A 14,434-nucleotide genomic window follows, 5' to 3' on the forward strand; every position below is an offset into this window, starting at 1 on the left:
TCCTTCGCCTGTCTCGGCGTCGCTGGGCGCTCCCCAGGGGAGCGGGGTGAGTAGGGCAGAGTGTATCTCGGCCCGCTCGTCCCGCCGGCACCACTCCAGTAAAACCCCTCCGACCCCCCTGCTGGAAGGCAGTGTCCCCTCGGAGCGTGTGCCAGGGAGCACTGCTGGCTCCTCTGCCCAGCCTCCTTCCCCGGCCAAAATCAGGCCAGTTGCACTGCCCGGGTTTTCCTGGAAGATTTTCCTTCTCCAGTCTTTTGGTTGATTTCAAGTTTGAGGCTGGGGTTTTGGTTAGTTTTATACTAATGGAAGGGGAATGGGAAAAAAAGAAAAGAAGACTAGGCTGTCACCACCCACGGACAGCACCTGGGGTGACACTGCTAAAAGTTGTGGACAAGGCTCAGCACAATGTGTTTCTTACGCACGCTCCAGGCATGCAAAAGCTATGGGAATGGATCTACTGTAGGAGACAGATCCATTTATATAGGGGCACAACACATCACTTACCTCTCACAAAAAGATTTAACCCAGAAGGGGGTTCCTCTCAGGAGGCTTTTAGCAGCTGGTGGAAAGCATCCTAGCTACTGGAAAGCATCCATCATGTCAGGGCATCCTGGCACCCAGAAAAGCACTGACTGCACCGGCAAGGTTGAAGTCACTTAACTCCTAGCTACTAGTTGCACTGGCGGAGTAAGCTCCGCAGATGAACCATGAGAACACTAATAACAGGCTCCAAAAAATGGCAATTACATTCAGCTATGATTAGGAATCACCTCAAGATTGGATACCTGATGCTTTTCATGTATAGCTTAAGAGTAGAAAAACAGTAGTATGACTGTGGATGGTGCAAACATTTCCACTGAAATGCATCTGCTGCTCCTAATCTGGGAATTTCACCTAACAGCTGGATTTGCCTGTTTGTCATCTTAATCATTTTTCTACTCCCATCTCTGTACAACAGAATGACCATAAAACACCGCTAACATACAAAAAAAGCAGCTCGAGATTAACAGTGATTTTAAATGTACTCTTTCAGAAGCAACCCAAAGCCAAGCAAGAGATGTTTAAAGCAATCATCACTCATACTAAGGCATCTCTTCCTTGAGCGTGCACCTGCGTAGCCTCACATATTATACCAATTTTCCCAGCTTCAGCTGGGAATAGCAGAACTTGTCTTGTGAATGGAAGGACAGGAAGATCAATGTCAGGTAGAGCTATACCCGCACGCACGTTTGAGGGGCTGGGAGGGGACTCGTGCTACAGGACCCCCTGACAGCCCACAGCAGCCCTATGTTATATTCCAGCCCAGAGTAAGCTCTAGGCCAGTGGTGAACATGAAGGTTGCTGAGGATCTCAGTGACAGAAAAGCCCTTGCTAAAACATGATGACTGCAATCCCCTATCAGCACACCACGGTGCTTTTATTTTCTCACTGGCAACGTCCCATTCTGACAGCACATGCTGGAATTCAACAGAGCATGGACAGATTTTCTATTGTAACACTGCAATTATTCCATCAGTTTATTTTTGTTTCATACACCCACCCCCCTCAAATAAAAAATAACCCCACAGCAAAGCACAATTTTCAAAGTCCCTGACTGAGCTATTGCACTACAAACAAAATACTGAGTAAAAAAAAATAAAAACAAACAAACAAAAAGACCCAAATAAAACCAAACAAAAATATCGAAAAACAACCATGAAGGATAGAATAAATAAACAAAGCTGTCTTTGACCTGAAGGCTGGCCCACACTGCAAATAGATGTATTACCACTTAGCCACATATACATGCCACATGAACAGAAATAAAAGAATCCTCAAGATAGGCCAATGATTTTGTATTTTATATTACTACCACTGTGCACCCATAAATTGCATTTAAGATGTTCCTTTGGGTTTGTGACAATATGGCCTTATCCTGTAAGCTCATGTCACTGCCAGTTTTTTCATCCAGAAGCTCAAGTCCTGTGCATGTAAAGTGCATGCTTCTTAGAATCTGAATGATGATGCCAGAAAGGGTTAACAGTTTAGAAAATAACAAGACAAGAGGTTAAAATGTCTGCAAAGAAATGTTGGGGTACAGAGTTGTTTCAAGCTGTCCAATTTCATTTGGAGCTTATAAGTATCATGGCATATCCCACATGGGTAGTATGGCCATGTCCTCCCTCCTCTCCTCTCCTCTTCAGGCACTTCACATTTTCTTACCCAAATATGCAGTAGTAACTTCTTGCAACAAAATTGACTAAGAAGCAGATCACTGTATAAATCTTTCAAAACATGTTTAAATATAGCTTAGTAAACCGGGAAGGTTGGGCAGAAACTGCTGAAAGCATTCATACCGGTAAAACTGAAATGTGACATGATCTCAACGTACTCCAACATTCGATTATATGAAACGTTTTTCCAGTGTAATATCAGATTTAAGACTGAAGTGAAGTAAATGCGATTCGACTGTTTTGGAATCTTCCTAAGACAAATGACTGAAACATCAAGGTGTTTTATTTCCTATTTGGATCAATGATCAATAAGTCTTATACATGAGAATCACGCATTTTGAATAGAAAACACACTTTTTTAATAAGTGCAAGTTAGACTGAATAAAATGACTATGTTTGGAGAGCAAAGCTCACTGTTTTTTAAGTCGTTGCAATCTATATAATTATGAAGTAACTTGAACAAGGCATCTTACATTGGTCCTAAATTTTTTACTCAAGTAAAACACTCATTGATTCCAACATGAGTGTTGCCTGAGTAATAGAGTTCCCTGTCAAACTGTTAAAATCAGCTAACTTCTAAAAGCCTGCAGATTGATGGAATAACGTGATTATACCAAAGGTATGTATTTAATACGGAAAAAAAATATTCAAGTTACATTTCACATTTACAATAAAACAAGGCAGTAATATAAGTAAATATTTTTAAGGGGTTTATAACTCTGTGCCTGGTCCTGAAGACACTTAAGCTTGTGACTTTATTTATGTAAGTCATGCCAGTGAATAAGTGCTCTCATGTCACAAGCATTTGAGGTTTAACATCTAGGACAATAGAAATAGGAATAAATTGCCTTTAAATATTCCACTAGCAAACCAAGACTGGTTTTTGCAGTGGATTGCACTGTAGGAGTTATTTTGGAATGTTGTATTTAAAAGTTTGTGAGTGGTGTTATACATTCTATCTGTTTTGAGTGAATAAGCTCATCATCAACGTTACATAGCAGAGTTAGATTTTAAAAAGGTTCTCATAGAAAACCAGAATTCCTTCACAAAAAAACCACCATCAGACAAACGAAAAATACTGACATACACCTTTTTCTGATTTTTTTAAATGAAGTATTGAAAGCTTCATTCTAATAAGAATATTAAGTAAATAAATGTTAACTCTACTCAGTGCTATTAGCATAGTTGAAATAGTAGTTTATAAATTTTTGAGAGCATCAGCATCATGATATGGTTGTCATAGAAACTGCAACAATATGTCATTTCAATTAATTTTACATGCAGTGATGCTGAGGTCCGTGTAACAATTCTTTTAGGAAGTTCTAGAAGTAAATATTGAATAGCAGGAATAAAAACATTAATAGGTAATTGTACTCTTCAATTATTACTTAATTAACAAAACAGGGAGAAATCTAAATTATTCTAAAATAATGACTGTGCTGGGGGAATTAGTTAAGCAGACTTTGACTTCAAAACACCAAAATTAAAGACAAAAGCTATGGAAACATCCACACTTTAAGTGCAAATGTATCTTTTCCCAAATGAAGCAGATTTGGAAAAAAAAATGTAAAAAAAGATTTATTCCTGATCAAGAAATATAAAACATGAAATAGTTTTAAATCATCAATGTTCCTTTTGTGTGTGTGAGAACCAAAAAGTCAAATGTTACAAATTCAGGACCATAATACAAGATTTTAAAAAAGCTTTAAAGGTAGGAAATGTAACATGAATAGATTTATTTTTCCTGTATAATGCAGCTACTGTGTGTTATGAATGCTACCTTAAGTAAATCATTGCCAGACACACTCAACATTAATGACTTGATTACTAGAACAGAAAAGCTAACCAAAATAAAGGCAGTGTTTCTAAAAAAATAATAATTGTATTGTAGTAGTGTGAATTTTTTACTTATTATTTTTTATGTTATAGGGCAGCAGAAACATATACTCCTGTTTTCTTATTGCATTTGTATGATACAATACCTAACCTGATAGTTGATATATGAAAGAAAATACTGAGCAGACCGTAATGAGAAAAAAAAATTAGATTTTCAACACATTTTATACAGCAATCAATAATTACATAGTATATTTTGTTTAAATTTACTGAGTTGCCACAGAGACTAGAATGTGCAAGACCTTTCAAACCGAGATGTGAAACAAGCTGTTTGTAAGTAAATAAAAACTACCCATATTAAAAAAAAAAATTAAAAAGAAAAAAGAAGAAAGCCCCTAGCCTACGGAAGCTATCTGCAGTGAGAAAGGAGAAGCATCTAGAGCCCTCCTTTCTGATAGGATTAAGGAATGCTACAAAAGAAGCATTTAAATCTCTAGTTTTCCCTGACAATTAACAATGAAAAGCAGATGTTTACAAAGCTATTTTACATGCTCGTTTATAAGATGCTAAAAGATGGTTTGTGGATGGTAAGAAGGAAGAGCTGGATAACTGCTTGTCTGGTGTATATTTAAAAGCATTTTCATTGGCTCAGTTATTGTTAATAATGAAAGAAACACTTTGTGCTGTATAGCTGTGACTATAGAAAACTGCCGTCGTAAAGTCCTCAACAAACTCTTAAGATGCAATTTACAAAGATAATAATAACACAGAATTATTTCACTTCTCTGAATGCTACACATTTGCATACCAGGACTGTGTACAATATACTCATAATGCACATTCATAACAACAAGGACTTCTTAACATTGCAACAGCACAAGATCTGTGCATTAAAAATCTACAGTTCCAAGTTTTCCTTTTTGGTGGGAAACCATTTGTATAAGCCAGATGCTCTGCATCTACTCAGAGAAAGCTCACGTTCAGTTCTACACCTTTATTGAATGGGATCATATCAAGAAAATTACAAAACAACGTAAGGTAGCAGCAATATTAATAAATTCCTCCTCATACAGAGACATGGCCAATTAAGTTTTCACGCAAATTTGAGCAGAAGTCTGGTCTATAACTGTGAGTCAGGAGATGTGGGCTCTATTCCTGGCTGTGCTACAAACCTACAGAGTGTTTCTGAACAAGTCACTTACACCAAGTCACTTGAGTAGAAAAAATGCTAAGAATGCCTGCGTCGAGCTCAATTTAGACAGATCCATATCTGCTTCTATCAGATGCGTGCGAATGTGGGCATATTTCCCTCAAACCTGGGGCCTACCCTTTTCGGACTTTGCATCTTAGCCTGTTTCTCTGCATGGAGGGAGCCTGTTGGGGGACTTAATTCATGAGAGACTCCTCACACACCAATTATATTTATGCATAACAAGATTCCCATTAAAAGCCCCAGCCCCACTTGCTTCACGCATACATTTCACTTCACACATTTGTAGGAGTCCCGTTTACTCTAATAAGATTATTCACTCTCTATAATTCTGGGCATCTAAACTTCTGCAGTATCAGGAACTAAGTTAATGGAACAGATAATGTGTAGAAATACTCAAAGTTAGTAATGTGCTTCAGCCTTCACGCTTACAATCCTGCATCACATTTGATAGAAGGATTTTTAAATATTGCTATTACAATGTTCAGGTACAAGTAAGACAATGCATAGCTGACTTGACATTTTAAATTTTTGAATTATTATCATATTTACATTCTCAAAACAAACAAAGCTCTCTTTGCAAAGTGTCAAATAATTCCAAAATCTGCAGTTCTAATCATAAAAGGCCCTCATAAATCACCTGTGTTTTGCCACCATCCAAGCTGCTTTTGGTGTCTGCCTCAGCCACTGAATAAATTCTAATTTTTGTTAATGCTTATGTTATTCCTACTACTTCTCCAGTTGTGAATGAATATATTACACTAAAGTACAAAAATATTTAATTCATATTAGTTGGCCAGATTTCATTTCCTCGATGGACTCTTCCGCAACTCAGACTTCCCCTCTCCGGGACACTCTCTTGGACTAAAATTGTGCTACATGCATAATGATATGCAAAGTAGGTCAAGTTTCCAATGTGCAGCTACAGCCCTCCTTAACTTCACCCAAATGGATACTGCTCACATGGTGAAAACTAAACATGCATAGAAATGTTTACAGAATTGGGGCTGAAAGTAGCAAACAGTCTTCCCGCCTTGGAAGGATTTTTACCGTAACACAAATTATTTACACAGAAATCTAACAGTAAGGGGTAATTGAAAATATTTTGTCTACCTTTCAACAAAACACCATGAGGAAAATACCTTCCCAGCAGCTGTTATTGGTAAGGCAGAAGGGGACAAAAGAAGGAAACAGCTTCTCCCTCAGTCAGTAACAGCCTGTGCTGGTGCTGCACTACTGCCAAGTACCAAACCGGCTAATAAAACACAGCTCACAACTGCCCACTTTTTCTAGTACCACATACCCCAGCCCAGAAAACACAAAAGGTATCCTCCCTTCTCCCTCCCCTCCTTCCCACAGAAATCACACTCCTGGCTGGATCCTTGACTGCTGGCCTGCAACAACCACAGAGGAGGGGATACAATCTGACTCTGTCTCAGTATTTTGCCGTTATTTTAATTTGATGGTATTTTAATAATATGGAGCGGTTAGACTCCTCAGACTGCCATCTGAAATGTTGGTGACTAAGAATTCTGTTCTGGGGAGGTTCTTTCTTTCCTTTTTCCAAAAATTTTTCTTCTCTTCTGGTTTGAACATTTCTTTCAATTAGCTTTCTCATTTAAGCAATAGAAAGGTATGCCCAAAGTTAGCATTATAGGGTTGGGGGTTTTTTTCAATTAACTTAGGAAATGTTTACGGTGTTCATCAAAGGAGCTCATGTTCCTGGAAGTTGGAATTAAAAGGAAAAACATGTTAAGCAAAAAGAGAGCACTTTATAATCAGTATGGTCACACACACCCCAGATCCCCAACTCGTATAGTCAGCAAGCAATCATTTCTTTAGTATGGCAATTTTCCACTTAAGCACTGAAACCTCAACCTCGATTGTAAAGCAGTATTCAGGGGGTCATAGCTTCTGCCTTTGCTTTTCTTGTCCTTTCTAGAACTTAGAGTTGCAAAGGAAATTTGTTATCTTATGGTTTTTTTAATGTACAAAAGTGGGGAGAGCTGAGTGCGGTGTAGCAGTGTATTAGATTTGAATGCACACCTTTATCACATTCACACAAGACAAACCTTTTATAGAACATCCTCCACAGTCGTGTTCAGCACAGGGAGCAGTTCCTGAAAAATGACACAAAATTCTGACACACTTCCTAAAGTTCTGGGTCAAAGGAAGTGAAAGAGGGATTTGTCGAGGCCTATTTAATGAGTCTGAGGAAGGAAAACACTAAAATCTGTGGTTTAAATGTAATAAACTATACCAAATCCTTTTTTCAATTCGAAAAAACTCATCCCTCTCCTAAAACAGTATTTGGCACACTTGTTTTCCAAGAGTGAAATTCAAACTTTTCAAAGCCCTTACATAAGGAACTTGCTTCTTTTTATTCAAAAAATTAATGAACGATACAAATCCTTTGATTTACAGAGAAGCTTTTTTTTTGTGGAGAATATTAAGAGATTTTACTGTTGATATTTCCACATTAATATACATTATTTATCTCCACAGGGTGGCGAAAAAGAGAAAATTGCAAAGACTTACTGGGTGGCAGGAAGTGGGATTCACTATAATCAACAGCAGCAGGGGACTCTTTGAGGTTGTGTTGCAAGATATATTCAAGACTTTAGCAGAAAGAAAATAATTGCATTTAATATTGTGCTGGTGGGAAATAACATATGTTCAATCTTTTCCAGCTTTTACACTTACAGTTAGATTTCGACTCCTGCCCTTTTGATGCAGAGATACTACTCCTTAAAATCTGGATTTTTTTTTAAATTATTATTTTTAAACACACTTATGCAGAGAATATCCTGTTATTAGCCAGCTAGAGTTTTATGCTACTTGCAAATTTTACTTCAAAAATTTACTGAGGTTTCATGAACATATTCAGTGGACTAAATAAATAGCTCTATGTTCAATAAGCAAGCTATTGCCAAAACACAGTAGAGTTTCCATCATTATTTTATTTTAGATTTTTCTTTAATGTAAAACCAAAAGATTATATATTTTGTCAGATGTTTGCTTAAAATTTCATTCTGGTTCAAATCACTACATTTCTTAGAAATTCAGAACTTCTTAAAAATGGGTGTAGTTCTGTCTATGTAAAGAGTAAGTAATAAGTTGATGAAATATTTGCAGTTAGCTAATACAAAAAAGCTGACAGTCATATAAAGATTTTCCACACTTGAACGGAATAAAAATTTGTGCATATGATAATTGAGCCTCAATCTTAGTTTATAGCTCATAAAAGTTCAGGAAATTAAAAGTAGCTGTCTAGTTTAAGCTAATTGTGCTCAATAAAGAATTCCTTTATAATCGAATACATACACACAGAGAGGTATCACCATAGCAGATTTCAATATTGCCTGGTTTGCCCATGAAGGAGAAGAGAAACTGGCACTGGAAAAGTCTGTCCCTTTTTCCCACCTTAAAAAGGATGTAGAAACAATTCACTTAGGCTAGATATCAGTATTTTAAAGACTGAGGCAAGTGAGATGCCTTCCAACTTGCACAATAATTGCGACTCTTGTCTAGTCTTACTGTTTACCTTTAGTCATTCCCTGCTGTGTGCTACTCCAGAATGGGTGTCTCGGGGCAGATCATCACCTGTGTAAAAGGCTAAAGGGACAGTTATCATTTACACCATATGCCAATAAGATCAGCCTATTCCTTCCCTATGAATTTAGCTGCACACTTAAGGGAACCATATGAAATTATTTTTCAATGAAAATCTGTTAAAGTTGTAATTTTTTTCATAACCCTATTGCTTTATTGATTTTTCTCTATAAATACAAATGGAATTACATGCATATATGAGTAAAAACACGTAACAGATTTCTGGAATATGAAAGATGCCAGACCTGGACTTTATATTGACAAGGGCTTACAGGTGGCTACAAAAAGACTCAAACTGGGAGCTATGTGTGGGAGGAGGAGGTGGGGGAGAACAATCTTCCAATCAAGAAGAGTCTTCTTAAAAGCCATGTCAAGGCTAAACAGGTTGGTTCATTGGTAAAATGTTATACGCTATATATGTACTTCACAAGCTGCAATTCCACGGTTACTTTACATGGCTTAATGGCTGGCATTTATTTTTTTTTACTTTTTACTTTTTTAAAAAAATATTTACTTTTCTTGCTCCATCCTCACTGCCAGCAGTAACATATCATGGCTCCATGTTCTGTCAGCTGAAGCAACTGCTGTGGGTTTGGGAGGCAGGGAGAGGGGAGTCTGGTGTGATTTGGAGTAGTGCAGCCACACAAATACTAGTGCTGGCCCCAGGGGGAACAGCGGTAGGGAATGGGTGCTGGTGTGGAGATCAACCCAGAGAAAAGGTGGAACTGCAACCTGCGGGTGGCATCCGATGGCACCTTAAATCTACAAAGAATTCAGGTCGTCAGAGCTTCGTCTAGCAACCAAGGCTTTCTATTCTTTCCCTTGCCTCAGCACTAACACCCACGTAAGTTTGCAGGAGCCAGCCCAGGGAGGCTGCTCGTCTGTAAGCTAACCCCACAAAGGGAAAAAAAAAAAAAAAAAAAGAAAATAACTACGAAACAAAAAAACTTTTCAGCCAGATCTGCTCCAAGGCGCAACTCACAGAAGGATCAGACAAGAGCCAGTGCCAGCACAGTGCAGAAGGTGGAAACACAGAGCCACAGCCAATAGAGAAGAGGACAAGGCAGCCCAAACTTAGATCAACTCCAGCTGTGATGGACCCAGAGCCGGAGCCAGCCTGACCGCTTAGAAGCTTCCTAAAACCTCTGCACTTCCCCTAAAAACACTGAGATAGAATGAGTAAGTACATGGAGTTTAAATTACCAAGATACCAGAGAAATAAAATCAGGATTCTTACTTAAACACTGAACAGGTCAAGAAGCAAGAAAAAGCCCTCATGGTCTTAAAGATATCTAGCAGAGTTTCTGTAGGGTGTGACAGGCCAGGAAAAATCCTTCCTGAGCTACACAGATCATACATGTGAGCAAATTTCTCCTTTCTAAGCCTCCATTGCGACGATGAGAAGACAAGGTAGAGACCGTTTGAGGATTGAAAAAAGACTGAAACCAAAAATAGTAGGAGCTAGCATTTGGAAAATTAATAGTGTGGAAGACAGCACGTTTTTTCTCTGTGCAAATATCTAAATTCTGCCATTCCACACCCACAAAATATGAATATTTTCTTGCTTGAGGGTATGTAAGTTTTTAGAACAAACAGATTTATCTGGCTAACTAACTTCGTAAGGGTAAGTACATACACATGATGAAGTGTTGGAAAACCAAATTTAAAAGAAAGGAGAAGAATACTTAGGAAATATAAAGTCAAGAACAAGATTTCTAATATTACACTCACACTGTAAATAAAACAGACAAAGTCTAATATGTTGACTACAGTAACATTATTAAGAAAAAAATCTCTGTAAAAGCTAAATTTGGTAATTGCAGACAAAAGCTGCAGGGAAGCTACAAATGATTGGTGTGTTAATTCCTAAAAGAGAATAGGCTATTTGGAAGTACATAAATAAACAGGTATTAGTCAGTAGGTTTAGCTTTCCTATTGAAGATTGTACTAGTTGGAAGGAAAGATAAAATCTGTCACTGATTTAGGAGAAAATACCTAAAAAACTTTAGAGAAGTTTATATTGACCATATACTTGCCAAAAAGGCCCAGAATGAAGAATTCTAGCAGACAACAAGGTGACACATGGATTGTTCCCAGATATACATTGACTAGCAGGCAGGTCTTTGAATCTAACTAGGATAAATCAGTATTTACACATACTTTTGTGCTCCCACTCCCTGTCTTCTGCTGATAACTTAGGAAATCAGTATAAATTATTTGCAGACACAAAAAGAGATGTCCTAAAGGTAAGTAGTGTACTCAAGGTATGTTAAAGGTTAACACAACCACATTCTGGAGGACAGCACTGGAGAGCAGTGTAAAGGATACTTCAAGGAGAAAACGCTGGAAATCAGCTATCAGATGAATTCAAAGAAGAGAAAAAAGAGCAAAAGTCATTCACATGCAATCAATACACTTTCAGATTCTGAGAATTATTGGATAACAGATTTTTAGAAATAAAAGTTTCTCAAAAATAAAAGTTTCATGTGTTATGTCCTCTGGTCCTATGTACAGTTATTGAGGAGAGGGAAGGTAAGGAACTCAACTTTTAAAGCTTTGATTACTGGCCTGCCCTGGCTGAGATAATAAAAGCAAAGTTTGGTTAATCCAATTTGGATGTATATTGATTTGTTGTTGTTGTTAGCAGCATTGCTCTGCTGTACTTTCTGCCTTCTTGAGCAAGCAGAAAGAAACCTGGGAAGGGAGAAATGCATGGCATGGGGAAGAAGAATAGGATGGCATCCCTGAGGATGGGAAAATGGGCCTTGATGATACAGCTACAAAAACACCTGTAAATCCCATGTCTTTCCATTCAGCTTTGTTTATACATATTTGGTAGATGTCCTCAAAAGTGGATTTTTGTTAGTCAAGCAGATCAAGTCCATTGAACTCAAACTGTAGGAGCACAGCTGAAGGATTCAACCGCTCCTAGTGGATGGACTTAATTAGAATCAACATCTGATTCATTAGATTCTATATATATCCTTAGGGAATTTGTCAGAAACAAGGCATTTTTTAATTGTTATAAAAACAAAAAAAACAAAACCCAAGAAACAAAACAAAAAGCAATGAGGCACAAGTTTTTTCTTAACAGTAGATACATGAATAAGAATATAAGGACCACAGAATATCTTTCCCATGTACATTAGTTTAACCTAGAAACTACAACTCTTGCCTAAGCCAGTCTCCACAGAGTGGAGATTTTAACCAATACTTTCTTTAATCAGTAGGTGTAGATAAGACAACTGTGTACCTTTGAGGGCAGCCTGGAACTGCTGTCGTCAGAGCAGATGATCCAGGCAATGTTCGTCAATTATCCCATGCTGTGTGCCACAGGGCTGTTCAATCCAGCATGCTTCCTCACAGTCCTGCCATCACAACAAATTATGATATACATACAGGAAACTTTACTATAATACAGTTATGAACCAACCACTTTAATTTAATGGAGCACATATAGTATCCCAAAACAGGAACACATTTCTTACCTTAAAATGTTATTACAAGTGGGCAGAAATCACTGGTCTCCTTTTGTATTGAGTTCATGATATCAAATGTCCTCTTTATTGAATGTTAGTCACTGGGAAAATTCATGGGTGATCAGGAGTCTTTTAAAATCTGCTGGATTGTCACTCATCTCCTGTAATACCTTAAGAAATATGTCCTTGCCTGAGTAGATGCTTTTGTACCATAAAAAGGAAGCAATAAACCCCCCCAAAACACAGTGAATTAAAAGATCTGCAAATGCATATCAGTACAGCAAATATAAATTGTCTTACTGTATTAATTGCCTTATTTTAGTATTATAAAAACTTTAAAGTAGTTAAAGGGCCCTGGAAACCAAGGTTGCCTTTTTTTTTTTTAACAGACTGGAGCCATCTTCAACTCATCCAAAATCCTAGCTCTCCAGCGGAAAGATAGATAAAAGGTTAAATCATTAGAGAAACAAAGAGTAATCCAAACAAATTCTTTCATCCTAAATTGTCACCAGGATTACAAATCAAATAATTACAATGCAAGAATATGAACTGAGTTGTTTATAGGCAATGTGCAAATTTAGAACTGCTCTACAGTGAAGGTTATTTTTTTATTCACACTGTCCTGGAATAGAACCTCTTTTCCTGCACAACTGTTAGAAGTCCTGCAAGTGTACATACACTCTGCATGTTTCTCAGGAATTACAGATATGAGCATTTGAAGTTAAGAATTCTCAATTAAATTATAAATAGTTACATACTATCTTTTGGTGTCTTTCTTACAATTTCAAAGTTATTTTAAAACACAGTACTTACCTATTTACACATTGAAAAGTTGTACTTTAAAATGGAAACAGTTATGGTTCCAATCTGCTACTCACAACATACAAAAATAACAGATATACATAATTCCAGTAGGCACTGTAATTTATTATTTTAGCCTTTACCAAGAAAAACATTTTCAGGCAGGTTTTTCTGACCAGAAGTTTATGAACTAAAGTTGGAAAGGTGGTTCTATAAGCCAAGTAAACAATTTCACTATCAATGAATTTCTCCCTTGCTTCCAAGGATCTATTGCACACAGAGACTTCATTAAAGCAGCTTGCAAAAAAAAAAAAAAAATTGTGCAACATATTTGCCTTTCATGTTGCAACTTAATTTACTTCAGTATGTTATCACACACTTCCAAATAAGTAATCTTAAATTTAGAATTCATTACTTTTTTTCCACCAACAAAAAAAATATAAATAACTTTAAAAGTCATTGTTCTTTTAATATGATAAATATTAATTTTATTGATAAAAATTAATTATATTGTTTTCCCAGAACAACAAAACCACCATCAAAGAAAAAAATAGCCATTGTCTGCATGTTAATTTCATTACATATGTAAAAGATTGTTGTCTCTGTTCATTTGCTCAACTGCTCAACAATCAGAATTCATTTTTATCAGCCCAACAAAATAAATTCAGTCCCTTTTAGCTGTGATACAAAATGACCAAAGACTAGACAAGCCCAACTCACAACTGCATCCCATTCTACCAGGCACTACTCATAGACAGAAGATACACAATAAAAGACAGATTCTATCCTGAAAAGTCCAAAGTTTAACAGACAAGAGAAACAGAAGGCATGAGGAAAGGATGTAATGTCTAAATAAAGGTGTGGAATGTGGGGAAAAGAGAAGGTAAGAAAATGGCTATATGGTCACAGCCATTACATTACACACACATACATTTGCATTCCTACAGAGATGTAGAGATATATGTATATTTATATGCACGAAGACACAAGAAGACAAATACATACATAGAATATACACACTGATGATTTTACTTCCTGAAGAAATCCAAACACTTTGGAAAAAAAGAAAAACACCTTGCTCAACCACACTCATAATGCATGGTCATAAATTTTACTATAAACTTTTTTCCCAAGAAAAACCTTTGTTCAGATTTCCTATCATACAAACTAAATATTTTTGTTCTATCTGAATAATAGATATATCTTTTTGTGTAAGTGTCTTAACATTTATAACCAGAAAGCAAAAACAATGCTCAGCTTTCTAACACAAGTGAAATTAGTGC

This window comes from Corvus brachyrhynchos, unplaced genomic scaffold (genome assembly GCF_000691975.1).
Source record: "Corvus brachyrhynchos isolate BGI_N302 unplaced genomic scaffold, ASM69197v1 scaffold62, whole genome shotgun sequence".
Taxonomy (NCBI): domain Eukaryota; kingdom Metazoa; phylum Chordata; class Aves; order Passeriformes; family Corvidae; genus Corvus; species Corvus brachyrhynchos.